This window comes from Pogona vitticeps, chromosome 13 (genome assembly GCF_051106095.1).
Source record: "Pogona vitticeps strain Pit_001003342236 chromosome 13, PviZW2.1, whole genome shotgun sequence".
Lineage (NCBI taxonomy): Eukaryota > Metazoa > Chordata > Lepidosauria > Squamata > Agamidae > Pogona > Pogona vitticeps.
Window position 1 is genome coordinate 10115061 of NC_135795.1, and position 14183 is coordinate 10129243.

General features: G+C 43.1%; 1 long non-coding RNA gene across 1 annotated transcript; it reads right to left on the reverse strand.

Annotated features, from left to right (window-relative positions):
- Positions 1-10224: 10224 nt before the first annotated feature.
- LOC140702512 (uncharacterized) lies at positions 10225-13374 on the reverse strand. Its single transcript, XR_012081707.2, has 2 exons — positions 13208-13374; positions 10225-10357 (listed from the first exon to the last, which is right to left on the reverse strand). It is a non-coding gene; the product is annotated as an uncharacterized LOC140702512 (long non-coding RNA).
- Between the last annotated feature and the right edge of the window lie 809 nt (positions 13375-14183).

The following is a 14183-nucleotide window of genomic DNA, read 5'->3' on the forward strand; positions in this document are numbered from 1 at the left end:
AAAGTTCGTAGTTTGTCGTATGTGAATAGCAACGAACCACAAACCAGCATGAAGTGTTTTCCTGGTTCATGCCCATCTCTATTCCTGATGCATCCGATTGTCATGAGCTGAAGCAATACATAGGCTGGACGGTGTAAGTAAAGGCTGCATCGTCCTGCCCCATGGGCTTCCATCTTCCCTGAGTTTCTCTGCAGTCTTTAGAGTGGGAAAATGTACCTTTCCAACCAAAATGGCTCAATGGTTTAGGTCTCTGACTGTGGAGCCAGAGGTTCGGAGTTCGATTCCTGGCTGGGCCGCCTTGACAAAGGCTGAACCTGATGATCATAGGATGCCTTCCAGCTTCGCAGCTAGAAGTCAATAAATTATGATGAATACCCATAATATATTTTAGGGTTGCTTGCTTTTAAACAGACTATTAAGAGCCATTCCACTTGCCAAAGAGCAGCTCCGAATGGGCATGAAACGGTTAGCACACCTTTGCTGATATTGAATCAGCGTAGGTGGCTGTAATTTTGGATGCTTTCGGGTGTATAATTCAGGGTCATGGCGAGCATGTTTTTTTTGTGCATATGTATGAGGAAATATATGCATATGTGTTACTATTGTCAGGAAATGTAAGGGATCTAAATTGCAAAAAATCTGTTTTGCTTTTAGGGGGGAAAAACCAAACAAGAAAAAAAGAGGTGCTTTTTTCCCATGTCAGCACAATTCCATGAGAACGCTAAACTTTTCTGCTGATCACACTATAAAAGCTGCACTTTTCTTCTGCTCCCTGAGGTAATTAGCAAACAGACTAGTGATTTTTAAATATATCTTTCTGCCTGGCTGACGAGAGGACACCCTCTCGGCTCAGAAGGCTGCAACGGCTTGAAAAGCAGACACTCGGCGGAGCGTCTTGTAAAAGTAGTTCACACAGCAGCTGTTGCTAATGTTAAGTGAACTGGGGGGAAAAAATCACCCAACGGAGAGGAGGAAAAAAAAACACCTCAGCAGCTTCCTTTCAATTGTGTTCACCTCTTCTGGGACGGATCCTTAGCTAATGGAAATTGATGGGGAATCAACCGCTTTCAAACCACTGACTATATGAGGACATGAGGAAAATCCAAGGCCCTCCCTCACATCTTTGTGAGGAAGAACGACTGCTAAGTTACTCATTTTTATCAAGGCCGCCAAGAGTTCAGACATTCCAGCAAGAAAGGAGTAACTGCAACTCATGAACAAGGCAACAACTTGTGCCGAAAATGACACACCCAGTTAAAAAGGGGGTAGATTTTGAAGTACCTCACTTGTGCCACTTCATATGCCACAAGGCCTACTGCAGTTGAAAATGGCACTCTTTGCACCCTATTTTAAACTGTGGCAGAGCTATGCATGCCTGCTTCTTGGGAGGAAAGCGAAGACAGACCTAGACAACATCTTAAAAAGCAGAGACGTCACCTTGCCGACAAAGGTTCGCGTAGTCAAAGCTATGGTTTTTCCAGTAGTGATGTATGGAAGTGAGAGCTGGACCATAAAGAAGATTGACCGCCGAAGAATGGACGCTTTTGAATTGTGGTGCTGGAGGAGACTCTTGAGAGTTCCCTGGACTGCAAAGAGAACAAACCCATCAATTCTAAAGAAAATCAACCCTCAGTGGTCACTGGAAGGACAGATCCTGAAGCTGAGGCTCCAATCCTTTGGCCATCTCATGGGAAGAGAAGACTCCCTGGAAAAGACCTTGATGTTGGGAAAGTGTGAAGGCAAGAGGAGAAGGGGACGACTGAGGATGATGTTTGGACAGTGTCATCGAAGCAACCAACATGAATCTGACCCAACTCCGGGAGGCAGTGGAAGACAGGAGGGCCTGGCGTGCTCTGGTCCATGGGGTCATGAACAGTCAGACACAACTTAACAACTAAACAACAACAAGAGCTTCTTCAGCTGAGGTAAGAGAGCTCTTCCTCCTCTGTAGGGCTTGCTTTTGGTTGGGTGGGTGGACAGGAAGATGATGGGAGCTGCACTGGTGAGGGGACCAAGGCAGGGAGAATCCCTCCCATCACCACTGCTGCAGCCTAGGTCTGCCACAGCTTCACCCCAGTTGGCCACAGAGGAAGCCATGCTTCAGTTGCCTAAAGGTAGATCCCTGTCCATCCATTTCTGGGCACATTTCAAAGTGCTGGTTCTAATCTATGAAGCCCTCAGTGGCTTGCGCCCAAGCTGTTTCAGGGACCACATCTCCCTTTATGAGCTGGCCGGGGTATTAAGAGCATCAGGAGAGGCCTTTCTCTCAGTCCCGCCACCTTCACAGGTGTGTTTGGTGGAGACACAAGTGAAGGCCTTCTCTGTGGCCACTCCCAGAGACTCTGGAACTCCCTCCCACAAGAGGCCAGACTGGGCCCATCTTTGCTGTCCTTCTGCAAGCAAAGACCCCTTTCTTCAGGCAAGCTTGGAATACAAATATTCTAAGCAAAAAAGAAAGAAAGAAAGAAAGGAAGGAAGGAAGGAAGGAAGGAAGGAAGGAAGGAAGGAAGGAAGGAAGGAAGGAAGGAAGGAAGGAAGGAAGGAAGGAAGGAAGGAAGGAAGAAAGAAAGAAAGAAAGAAAGAAAGAAAGAAAGAAAGAAAGAAAGAAAGAAAGAAAGAAAGAAAGAAAGAAAGAAAATATTCTAAGCAAAACAAAATATCCTCCCCTGTCTTGCAGGGGAGGATATTTTGTATGTGTGGTTTTTCCATCTTGCCCACGAGAAAAGTCCAACCAACAATTTTTTTCTGGAGGGAATCAAGACAGTATTTTTTAACATCCAATTATAGTCTACTGAATTTTATTATAGGGTTTTTTCCCCCCTTTATCCTCTTCTTTCATGTTCTATCTTCTTGCATTTTGCTTTCCAAACAGATCTGCCCTTCTCTCCTTTGCTTGTCTTTGAGCTTTGGTGAGCATTGGGATTATGAGCTATGGATGCAACATTTATTTCAGTAGCCCTGAAACATTTCAAAAAGTCTCTGGAACAACCCACATTCTTTTCCATTTGTGGAGCTCACCAATAGTTTGCACTGCTACTTCCTTGTGGAATTTCACAGATGTTATGTTAGGATAAGGTGCATGCCATTGTGATGGCAAAACTTCCATGTCCCATCTCAGTATACCAGTTTGGCTTCCTCTTTTGTGGTTTAGTCATTAAGTTGTATCCGACTCTTCGTGACTCCATGGACCAGAGCATGCCAGGCCTCTACTGAAATTATTTTTTTTCTGTGATACACACTTCCCTCTTCCACTAACTTCTATATTTCAACTTCTATAATTTCAGTCCATACAGTGGTGCCTCGCTTAACGACGAAAATCAGTTCCAGGAAAATCGCCGTTAAGCGAAAACATTGTAATGCAAAAAAAAAACACAGTGAAATACATTGAAACCCCTTCATTGCGTTCCAATGGGGTAAAAACTCACCGTCCAGCAAAGATCTTCCATAGGGCAGCCATTTTCGCTGCCTGTCTTGCGAGGAATCTGTCCCAGAAAACAGCGGGGAGCCATTTTGTTTACCCAGTGGCCGATCAGGTGTTTAAAAAACATTGTTTTGCGAAGAATCGGTTCCCGAAGCAGGGAACCGATCATCGCAAAGCGAAAAAAAACCCATTTAGACCATCGTTTTGCGATCGCAAAAAAGATCGTCATAATGCGGTTTCGTCATAATGCGGGGCAATCATAAAGCAAGGCACCACTGTATAGCCACATCTCTGTCATCATGTTCAGAGATGTTCTCATTACCCCCATTTGTTGTCACTTCTAAATGTGGAAGAGCTCTCTATGTGGTCCATGTAGGGCCTAAATTATGGCAATCAGATTAACAGCTTCCCCTTCTCTCAGATTTTAATAATACAGTTCAATCACTTTATTTTCATGTGTTCATCTGCTCCTTGTACAACACAGCCAGCTACTCGACACATTTACGATGGAACCAGCTTTCACAGGCTGACTGGAAAGGAAATTATTGGCATTAATGTTGTGAATTAAAGAAAAAACATCAGTTGGATAAGCAGGTAAACATCTTGTTTCAGCTAATTCATTGATTAGTTACACCGGCAACATGTTTTTACCCATTCCTGAAAGACCTGACCACAGCAAAATTTCCTGTAATACATAGTCCCATCTGCAAGAAAACTGAATTTTTAAACACGCGTTCTGCAGTTAGAAATCAACACGTTGGAGATTTGAATAAATAACCTTATTATGCATTGGTGCAAGGCTAATACATTTTCTCTTGTTCAACTTTAAAGGAGGGAGGGGTAGGGTAACGATTATGGAATTTAGAGCTAGAAGAACTGCCTACATTTGGTTAAAAGAGAAAAGTAGCAACATTGAATCTGTTGGACAATTTGCAACCTTGCATGCTGCCTTTAGTAGGTTTGGATGGTAGGGATTTTTCTGGGTTGGGGTGACTGTGAATCTATTTATCACTAACCAATCATTCTTTCTCCTGCCTCCGAATTCAAAGGGAGCTTTGCCTCTCTAAGTGTTCTCCTGCTCTCTAGAGTTTGTTGAAGTCAGTCATCAGTCTTTTGGTCAGTTTGCTCTTTGATCTTTTCACAACTGCAAGTGAAGGGGGGGTGAATTATTTTTCTCGTACTAATGTCTCCGAGTAAGCCATCCAGACTGTAAGTGCCAGTTAATGAGAGAGAGAAAAAGTGGTCTACTCTGGAGAACATGTAGCTATTCTGCTCTGTAAATTCCTGCACTTCTGCTGCACAGCTAGAGGAAATTAACCCAAAATTCAAAACTCTGCTACAGAATCCACTTCAAGAATTGGAAGATTTAGTAGAACTTTGATAACAGAAGAATGACAGAATCACAGAGAATCAGAGATTGACCACTTTCCAAAACCTGTCCCATTCTCAAACAGTCCTTACCCTGAGGATCTTCTTCCTACTGTTTATTTGGAATATCTTGTCATTTGAGTTCATGGCTTCAGGTCCTATGCTGAAAAGCAGTAGAAAACACATTTGATCCATCTTCTGTGACAGTCCTTCAGATATCCGAATATGACTGTCATGTCATATCTCAGTCTTCCCTTCTTGAGGCTAAACATACCCAACTCCCTCAAGAGTTGCTTGTAGGTGTTCTTTTCCAGACCATTTACTATCTTCTTCAACCTCCTTTATGCATGTTCGAACTTGCTGGTATCCTTCTCAAACTGTAATGTCCCAAACAGGACACAATATTCTAGGTGTAGTCTGACTAAAGTAGAGAATGGTACTCTTATTTCCCTGGATTTGCTCACTTTGATGCATTGATGCAGCTTAGAATTCGCTGTTTTTCTGGCTGCCACTGATTTATATATATCCTTGTACAGTCATGCCTTGCTTAACGATTGCCTCGCTTAACGAGGAAATTGCTATACGATTAGGTTTTTGCGATCACAAAACGAAGTTTTAAATGGGTTTTTTCGTTTAACAATGATCAGTTCCCTGCTTCGGGAACCGATTTTCACTTTACAACGATCAGCAAACAGCTGATCGTCGGGTTTCAAAATGGCCACCGGCCGAAGAAAATGGGCCCCCGCTGTTTTCTTGGACGGATTCCTCGCTTTACAGGCACCGAAAATGGCCGCTGTATGGAGGATCTTTGCTGGACGAGCAGGTATTCAGCCCATTGGAACGCATTGAACAGTTTTCAATGCGTTTAAATGGGTTTTTTCATTTCGTTTGACAATGTTTTCAGCTCTACAGTGATTTTGCTGGAACAAATTAACATCGTCAAGCGAGGCACAACTGTACATAGAATTTGTGAAATGTTAGGTGGCGGCTGTCATTTAGGGCCGATGAGGGACTGATGTTTGCTAGATCAATTTTGCAACCATCAGCGCAAGTCCTCCTGGATCAGACCAAAAGCCCAGCTAAGGCCAATAGCTATGCAATAGCCATGCAAGTGGATTTTGGGAGCCTTGGTCTAAAAAACAGTGGGGCTTAGTGTCTCAAATGTCATGGGAACCATGGATTTGCTCTGGATTTCAGCCTGAAGATGCAGGGAGCTATCCATGGTGCTGAACTTATTTTGGGGGGCGAGGGATAAGGATCAGCATCTGGGATAGCTGTTGCTGAGTTCAGATTAAAACCTAAAGTACATTCAACATCCCAATAACACTGGAGTCACTAGTCTCCACTGCTTTAAAAAAATAACCTCACTTTTCTAGGCTCTGCACCCATCTATTCCAGTGCCCTGTTTCTCCCACTGGTCCACCAGAAGGTTCATGTGAACCAGAAGGACAATATGAGACCCCATCCATCACCTGTTATTCTTTCCTAACAGCTGGTTAGGAAAGCTTCACAACCTTCTGGCTCAGCTTCACAGGTTGTGTGTTGCCAATAGCGCTGGTAGATGAATCTTTCCTTCATGGTCATACAGGTGTGGCTTACTCTAGCATACCCTGCATGAAGATTAACTTTGTTGTCTCTAATGGTCAGCTTTAGAGGACCAGAGGGGCTGAGCAGCTGTGATGTTGTGCACGTCTGTCTGGACCCATGTCTATGTGAGCTAAATAATATTTTATGGGCCTAGTATTCCATTGATTTTCACCTAACGAAAAAGACATCAAACTGGGAGTGGAAAAGAAACATACTTTACAACTTCTCAGAGGAAGATCATTTTTGTCATTAAAGTGGGGAAAATTATACCCTTTTTGCCACCCCAGATCACTGCAAACATTACCTTAAAAACAGAGGACAAAAAGAAGGCTTTATGCACCATAGATAGTGGTTGGTGTCATCAGCCCCTAAAGCTCTCTCTATTTGAGAGTACATGATCTGTCTGTCTTCAGTCCATGTTAATCAACCCCATGTTTGTTTGCTCCCATTTCTGTACCATTTTGTAACCTTAGAAGGAAAAGACAAAAACTGCCTTAATTTTCACTCTTTTTCTCCTAACATAAATTAGGAGTGCAATTATTTCAGACAGAGGGAATCATATGAAGGAGTCATATGAAAAGAGTCGTACAAAATGTTATCCTTTGAAGCAGAGATCATTCGAACACAGTGGGCTGCATTTTTTTCTCCCCATGTTTCTCTGATCTTGGCTGCCTCCAGCACTGAAAATATACAGGAGTCAAGACAACAGGAATCCAGAGTGGTATGGACTTCTCCCAGATTTGGTTGGATTCACAGCTGAGTATTTATACTTGAGGGTGACAACTAAGCAGTAGTTTCACACTGAATATTGAAGTAAAGGTAAAGGTAAAGGTTCCCCTTGACAATTTTTGTCCAGTTGTGCTCGACTCTAAGGGGAGGTGCTCATCCCCTTTTCCAAGCCATAGAGCCAGCGTTTTGTCCGAAGACAATCTTCCGTGGTCACATGGCCAGTGCGATTTAGACACGGAACGCTGTTACCTTCCCACTGAAGTGGTCCCTATTTATCTACTTGAATTTGCATGCTTTCGAACCGCTAGGTTGGCAGGAGCTGGGACAAGCGACGGGCGCTCACTCCGTCACGTGGATTCGATCTTACGACTGCTGGTCTTCTGACCCTGCAGCACAGGCTTCTGCGGTTTAGCCCGCAACGCCACCATATTGAAGTAGGGATGCTCAAAATGATAGCTGCATCCCAAAATTCTGGCACCTTTGTAGATCTCAACAATCCAGTACTAACAACATTCCCCTGCATCGGCTGCAGGTCTTTTGGTAACCTCATGCTTAAAAACTGGTAACTCTCATGTTGACAAGACCATGAATCTAACTCCAGGCTTTTGTTTGGACCTGTCATCTTTCCAAGTTATCCTTGGATCTATCCGAGGTACTGAATCCTGTATCAATGAGATGCCATCACCTGAAGTGTCATCCAATCAGGAAGAGCCAGAACCCAATATGGGTGAGAGATACTTTGAGATCAAGGAGGTCAGATATCCAGATAGAGGACCCAGAAAAGTTTCACTAGATCCTCCATGAATTACAAATGGGATCTGTTCCAGATCTGTAAAGTTCTCTCTCTCTCTCTCTCTCTTTCTCTCTCCCTCTCTCAACACCCTTTTTCTCTCTTTTTTAAAATTACAACTCTCAGAATTAGCTGGGGGATTCTGGGATCTGTCATCCAAAAAAATAATTTACCTTTTTAGTGGATGTTGGCCCAGTTGCCAAAGTGTTACTATAGCTGCATCACTTCTGATAGTTGCATAGATTTACAGACAACAAATCGACAAAGTTTTGACAGCTCGAGACTGAGCGGGTCATAAAAGCTCACATTTTATTGAGCTTCATTTATGTCGAGGAAGGAAATATATTAAAGAGCTTGAGAGCGCCGGCAACCTTCAAAAGGACTAGAAAGAGCTCCTTCCCAGCCTTGTAGTCTTGATGGAAGTTCAAAGGCTATTTGGTTTCAAATTTCACTCTTCTTAGATAAGTTCCCTACTCATCGAGGGAGGCAGAAAGTTCTTCTGTAGGTTGCTTGATGTTTTTACAGAAATTCCTGATGGGTTCTTGCTTAAATGAGAGCTAGAATCATCTAGTCACACTGAAGAATATTCCATCTGCATCAAAAATGTGTAGTCAAAGAAAAATCTGAGGGCTGTCCTTCCAGACAGGATGGTGATTAAAACCACTTCTGGTTCCAGATGAGACTTAACTTACCGAAACAGTATTTCTAAGCAATGCAACTTATTATGTCCTTGGTTATTCAGGATTATCTTTTTCCATATGAGCTGGGCTAGGCTCTGAGATCATCCGTTAAGACCCTCCTCTCATCACTACCAAAGGCATCTGTGGTGCGGATGTGAGAGAGGATCATTTTGATAGCTTCTCCCAGGCTGTGTGTAGCATCCGCCCCGATAATCAATATTAATAGGCTATTTGTGTGTACCAATGAGAGTGCTGGAGAGGCGGAGTCACCAGATATAAGAGTCGCTGCAGGAGGGGGAGACACGAGAGGATTGGAATTTTGGGGATTTGGAGTAGAGAAAGAGAGAGAGGGCGGTTGAGAGTGGATGAAGTAGGTTTTTTTTTTTTTTGTTAATGACATTGATTGTACCTTCATCACCTGTAATAATAAACAACTTCTATTGGGTTCTTTTTAAAATGACACATTGCCTGGACCTCTGTCTTTATTAGTAAACAATTTTGTTGTAATCAGCTGGTGGCAGCAACAGGACACATTCCTTGTGCCTTTGGTGAAAAAAACAGGGGATAGGCGGGAATGTGACACTGTGGGACTCTCTCCTAAGAACAGCTAGGTTGACCCCCCCAAAAAAAACTTGTTTTTCTGAGAGCCTCATGGCGCAGTGGTTAAACCACTGTACTGCAGCCAAAACTGTGCTCACGACCTGGGATTCAATTCCAGGTAGCCTGCTCAAGGCTGACTCAGCCTTCTAGCCTTTGAAGCCTTCTAGGTAAGGGTGAACCACATCTATGCATCTGTTAGAGGTCTATCGGGCAGAGTTTCAAGAATCTGGGGATTGGCAGTCAAACAAAATTCACAAATCCCATGCCTAGAAGATTAATCAACTTCTCAAACTCTGGTCCTTGGTTGGAACTTTATCAGATGAATATTAAACCAAGCAGCAATACTGAGCAGAGTTTGATCTTGTAGAGCAGGGGTCTCAAACATGCGGCCCGGGGGCCATTTGTGCCCCCCCAGATGATAGTTTGTAGCCCTCGCCTTGCCTGCCCCCCCCAAAGTGCCCACACATCCTCTGCTGTCAAGAGTTTAAAAGCCTTGCCTCGCTCGCCGGCTCTCTCCCAAGACAGCACCTCTTGCACCCTCCATCCAGAACTGCAGCCTGCCAGCCGGCCCACCTGTCTGTCGGCTAAGGAAACTCCTGGGCGGCTTCCTCGGGCTCTTGCTCCGCTTGACGGAAAACCTGATGCGGCCCAGCCTCACCCAGACTCTGCCTCTAGCGGCCCCCAGGTAAATTGAGTTTAAAACCCCTGTTGTAGAGTATTTGATGAAGCCTGAATGCTTCCAAAGCATGGTGCCATGATCTTTGCAACCTAGGCCCTATTCCCTTATTCAAGATACATCGCGTGCTCTTCAGCAAACGATGGGTCTTCTTCTTGTGTCAACCCACTCGCTTTTCCTAACACTTGGCTGTGAACAGCCTTGTGAGAAAGCAAAGAGCGAAATTGCCTGATGACCTCAGCAACTGACAACCTCCATTGCTCATCTCAATTGCATCTGATTGAGCACTCCACATTCTTTTAAATATTTTATCCACTCACTGAACACGGGTGAAAGACAGAGCTAACAAGAAATGACAAGTGAAATAACTACATTTCCGGACCTGACAACACTCTTTATTTTTAATTTGACTGGGGTCGCGGATTGACATGAAGGTGCATCGCTGATGGGAGATGAAAGCAGAGATGCTGGGCTTCAACATTCTGTACGTTCAGCGATGATCTAAGCTGAATTCCAAAACAAGATAAAAATGTTTTGTCAAATACAGACAAACACAGGTCAAAACAGAAAAAAGAATGACCAATGAATTCAGAATCGTTTGCTTTCTAATCTGGGGGAAGACACATTTGAGCATGCTTTAACAGAAACCGAAAACATTTGGAAGCATGTTTCAATAAGTCAACCTCACTGAGCTCCATCGCATGTAAGCATATCTTGAAGACAAACCTCCTTCTGGGTCCTGTTCTCCTATTGAAAGTAAGCAAAAAGCCTCTACTACCTGAGGATGAGAGACTGGCCACCATAAGAAACTTGGTCTTTCCTGTGGTGGCCCCTCATTATACATATATTATTCTCAGGAGGTCCACCAGACCTGTCAGCCAACAGACTATGAAAGTCAACCACAACGATGCAGCTGAAGAACATGGCATGAAAGCTTACAATGGAATAAATTGATTAGTCTTAAATGTGCCACAATGATTTTATTTATGTATAGTTTTTTCTTATTATTGCAGTCACCACTCCAATAGCATCGCTACTCCGATGCTAAAATCCTATAAATAACCACCTTATTTTTAAAAAGAAAGAGGCTGTGGTACTGTGAGCATTCCAGCAATAAGTTTGTCCATTCAAGGAACTGCTGGAGAATGTAGTGAAATTATTCCACTCCACCAAAATATTCTGCCTGCAAATAAGATGGGAGATTTTGAGATGCCTTTTGAACACAATTCTGCCGGAACCATTTCTGCATGGTGCTACCATACCATCCTGTACATACAAATCTTGTCTGATTTTGGAAGCTAAGCAGGGTTCAGCCTGGTTGCTCTTTGGAGGAGAGACCACAATTGAATATCTGCACTGTCCTAGGAAGGCTAAGAACGAACCATGCCTTGAACCCTGGAAAGATACTGTCCTTCAGGGTCCACAATACCAAGCTTGAGGGATTTATGGTCTGGTGTGGTAGAAAGCAGCTTCCTACATCCCTAACACTTCTTGGAAATAATCTCCTTTCCCAGGCCTTTGTTCCCATCAGCCTGCATGTTTACCACCACAGAACAACATAGAATTATACCCTGCAGGAAGCGACAACTGGTATAAAGGTTTGCCTTCTGAGTGATGATGATGACATAAAAGAGATTGCTGGTCCTCAAAGTCAAAAGATGGAAGAGACCATTATGATGGGCAATTATGAGAAGCTGCCTGGAAGTTACTCGGCAGCTGCATCAAGATACATTTGATTTCGGCATGCGGTGATACTCAGTCTGTTCCGTCCTTTAGAGCCCTATTCAGGCATTACTAATGCTAACATTCTTAAAACACAAACAAAACATAATGAGCCTCAAACCAGTTTGATTTTCTAGTTGGTTCATGATGGTTCATGGGTTTGGGGTGAACCACGAAGCACTGCAAACCACCCTTGTTCGGCTTCGTGTCCATCTCCACCCATAACAGTTTGTTTTGCCTCTCAAAAAAGGCCTAAAGGAGGCATGGGGACAAAATGATGCCTGAGTGGCAGAATCCACTCACAGAGAATGACATCAACGTGAATTATGATTTGTCAGGATTTGGATGAGCAAGTAGACCAAAAGGCACAACCCCCCATGATCTAAGGAGAGCGGGGAACGACTTATAGTTCTTCAGAATTTCATGGGTCGGATGGATATGATGACAACCATCCCTTTCTTGGCTTATGATTTTCCCCAAATCTCTGAATGCATGCATGCATGTTTTAAGCTTACATAATTATTTTCCCCAACTAATAAATGTTAAAGCAGAGTTTAATGCATACTTGAAATTTGCATATTTTCTGTGTTTTTCCCAAAGGTATTGTTTTTTTTATTTCCTGCATCTTTTATTGTTTGTCTCCAGTGTGTCCAGAAGGCAAACTCATCTAGTCGTACAGTCAGGAAGCACTTGACTGGGCCAACAGCGTTAAAATTATTGCTCAGGATGTTGTGTTATCGGTTGAAACCGTATTGCATAATTTAACGTCTATGGAAATATGCCACAGGCAGAGTTTTTTTTTATAATTAAAAACTTCCTCCTTTTGTCCTGCAGGTTTTCTAACTCCTGTGTAATCCTTTACATTATATGGAAGCTGTGGGAGCTGTGGGACAGAAGGAAGAGGTCTTATGAAAACTCTCTCCCTGCCAGTGACAGCAATTTTTATTAATTAAAGACTCCCTCCTTGCACTTCCCAAGCTTCTAAACAATGTAAGAGTTTACACCGGAATCAGAAATGTTTACCAAGAATAGCTCTTGGCCACTGACATATTCACCTTTCCACAGGCACAGGTTCCACAAGAGGAATTCATCTGTTTTATGGCAGGGCACTCCAAAATCAATGTGCCACCACGAAAAAAGCCCTCAGTGCGGTGTCTGTCAGAGTTTGGAAATAATACATTAATTTAAAGTATGAATATTAACATTGTTGTTTCCACGTTAAATATGGGGACAAGTCAACTGATATGTCTAAAGACCAGCATTTTAAACATGTTAATATTAGCTTTAAAATGATACTTTCTTAAGATCAGAGGCAGTCTTCCCATTTAAGGTCAAAATAATGCTTCTAACATTACCTCAGTGAAACTAAGTCATTATTTCCAAGCTTTTATGTTACCAAGCAGTAGACTCCTCTGAACTGTGACATGAGATGCCCCTCCCAAAAAAAAACCACATCTAAAGGCAATATATAATGACCATTTCCAGAACCGAAAATCATGATTTTATTTGCTGCCCTTCACAAACAGATCGATCCTGGCCTCGATTCATCTTTGAACCCCCACTTGAGAGAATTAAATAATGAACGGGAAGAGAAGTCCCTGAAACATCTACAGTTTGACTCCGTTTCCCCCTACCTTCTGTCATCCTCCAGCTTTTGTTCTGCGTGAAGGGCAAAATGAGCAGCCTCCATTGTCTGCATCGCCCAGCGCTTGGGCTGAAGTTCAAGGAGGACGCAAGGAATGTTGTAACTCAGAGGCAACACTCACCCGCCGTTCTTCCAGGGCCTGAAATTTTGACAGATAAGAATTGACAGGACTGTATAAATGAACTGCCTGGGGAGTTTAGAAGCCAGCATCGAGAAAGCTCAGAGGGCATTTGCCAAGAGACACAATGCAGAACTCTTGGCTTTTCTGAAACATGATTTCTTTCCCAAAAGCCGGAGCCTGCTGTTCATTTGATACATATATATATGCATCCTAGCTGAAAGCTGCCTTTTCAGAATGCTTACATGGGTTTTCAGCTGCTCTTAAATTAGAGAGGAAGGGTGACATGAGTCAAAGTCATGGGCTTCCTTTTGAACAATAGCAAAAAAACATGCTTAGCCATTCTTAACTTTCAGGGCAATAATGTGTCCTTTTCCTGCTTTCCCTTTGGTCTCTCACTCCACGTTCAAATTTGCAGTCGTCGCAGAAGGTGAATATTTTACATTTGCCTTTGGTGCCCGGAGGTTTGCGTTGGTTTGAGGACATTAATGGGAATCCATTCTCAGACCCTGGAGGGACTTTCTTTTTCCTTAGCAGAGGCCATTCAAAAGAATACAGTGGACCCTTGACTTACAGACAGCTTGACTTACAGACTTTTTGAGTTACAGACTTCTCTGGCCGCAAAATTTAGATTTGACTTGCAGCCTGAGAATTGACTTAGAGACCAGAAAAAAACCAAAATGGAACAAAAACGGCCTGTTTCGGGATTAATCGGTTTTCAATGCACTGTAGGTCAATGGAGACTTGACTTACAGACTTTTTGACTTGAGAACCGCCTTCCAATACAGATTAAGTTCTCAAGTCAAGACCCCACTGTTGTTTCGTTTAGTCGTTTAGTCGTGTCCGA